The sequence below is a fragment of the Electrona antarctica genome (assembly GCF_951216825.1).
Source record: "Electrona antarctica genome assembly, chromosome: 18".
In the NCBI taxonomy this organism is placed as follows: Eukaryota; Metazoa; Chordata; class Actinopteri; order Myctophiformes; family Myctophidae; genus Electrona; species Electrona antarctica.
Window position 1 is genome coordinate 32,068,059 of NC_136799.1, and position 2,279 is coordinate 32,070,337.

Sequence of the window (2,279 nt, forward strand, 5' to 3'; positions counted from 1 at the left end):
CGCTTTCGTCATCCCACCCCCCCACCCCAATTCTCACCCTACTCCCTCTAACATCTCCTAACAGATCCCTAAGGGGGGTTTGTTGTGCCCGGGAGCACGGCGGATCCCCGAAGCCTCCCCACCTCGGCTCAAATTACCCGACGTCCAGCCGGATGGCCAGACGACCCGTCGCGGGTCATCTTCGTTCTGTTCATCGTTCGTTCCTTCATCGTGTCATGCATCTTTCGTTAATAAATTCTGTTAAATGTCATCATTGGTGGTGTGGTCCTTGATAGTGAAATGTACACTGGAGATACAGTAGGTATGTAAGTGGGGTGATTTTATGTGAATTGGACAGAGAATCCCCTACTACAGTACACGCATAAGAGAGCATCAGAAGTGCACAGACGACAACTGTACATTAGGCCAAGTTGGCCAACCTTGACCCTCTTCTACTATGTGATGAGGACACTGGATTGGTGTGATCTAATGGAGACATTAGATCACATCATCTCACCAGTGTTGGACACAGTACTCAACCCCGACAACTTGAGACAAAGTATATAGATACTCCTGGTCAAATATTATTCAACTGCAAGTGAAAGTTGCAAGTGAAAATCTGTACTTGAGTTAAAGTACTGGATTACTTGATTAAGTTGCTTAAGTATTCAGAAGTGCAACCATTTAAAAAATATTAAAGTATCCCAAAGTACAAATTACCAGTAAGACGCCTGAGGGCGAGAAGTGACCTCACCCGAGGTTGCGTGCACTGGCCATGAGCGTGTCTTGAGTGTACCGGGTTTGATGCGGTCGGATCAACATATGGAATGTCAGAACAGGTCAGCTACTTATATGGAGATCTAAGGGTGGCAACGGGGGCAGTGTCTTGAGTGTACAGGGTTTGATGAGGGCCCAGGTAGGGCCTCCTTTATTTTCAGGCCTGTTGAGAACTCTATTTTTCGCCGGCTGCCGGGCACAGCTGCACAAATAACTGGGGCATGCCCGTCTAGAGTTTAAATGGACAGGTATCAGTCAAAAGCGAGACATCGAAGAGGAAGGATGGATGGGGAAGGATCAACATATGGAATGTCAGAACAGGTTTTGACAATATCCATATACTAATATCGACGACATCAGGGGTCTCCATATATGGGCTTAATTGCGACATCAGGTCGCATTTACTATGATCGCTGATTTACTATATCCCCCTGATGATGTCATAGTGATGTCATGAGACCTGGGCACAATATATAGGGGCTTTCCCCATGTATGGGGATTTTGAGTGACAGATGGACAAAAAATGCACAACCTACGGGCGCAACAAACTACATTTTCTTTTTAATATCAATTCATTGGTGTATTAAAAAAGGTAGACATTTTCCAGAAAAGTTGAAAGATTGTCCAGAATGTGTTGCATCACGGTGCATTGTGAGCTATAGATCTCAATACAAAGGCTGTTAACTGTGAGTGGACGACCCAATTAAGCATTACACTTGTTTACAACAGGGTCCACCATGTTCAATTCATCAAATAGGATAGACTCCACCGGTCATCGCCGGACATGAAATCATTGGCTTCTTAGGAATGCAACAAAAACAAAATAATCTCCATGAAGCTTCATGGGGTGTGGAATTGATAGAAAAGGTCATTTTTTGGGGGGTGAATTACTACTTTAAGTGGGTTAATTCAAACCCTTCCTATAAATGTAGTGGAGTGAAAGTATCAAAGTATCAAAAAAACAAACAAACACTGAAGTAATGTACAGACACTCAGTAAAGTAAGTAAATGTACTTCTTCACTGTCCACCATTGCATCTCACACTGCATCCACAGTCTTTATAATTACCCAAACTAGCAATCAATGTATGATTGTGATTGGTAATCTATCAAAAGAAGAAGCCCATACTGTGTCACCGCATAAAGGAACACAATATGTATTATGCCATGATGCGTCGTATCATGCATCGTAATCATGAGACATTTTAGCCCGGCGTATTCAAAGGTTTGTGTAATTCCCATGGGTATACTACACAGTACATCCTCAATGTAGCAAACCCTGTGATGAAACTGGAATGCAGTGCGTTCTGTTTGCCTGCATTCCAACTGTCACCCCACTGCAAACCTGTTTACTTTTAAAAACATAAATCTGGTCTTAAAAGATGACTTGAATAGTTGCAAGGGAGTCTCGTTTTGTTGCAAAAATTAAATGTAATAATAATAGATATACAGTATGTGAAGAGTATACACATGCATGGTACATGAACCATATTCCTTATATCCTTATTCTGGGGGCAATGTTCA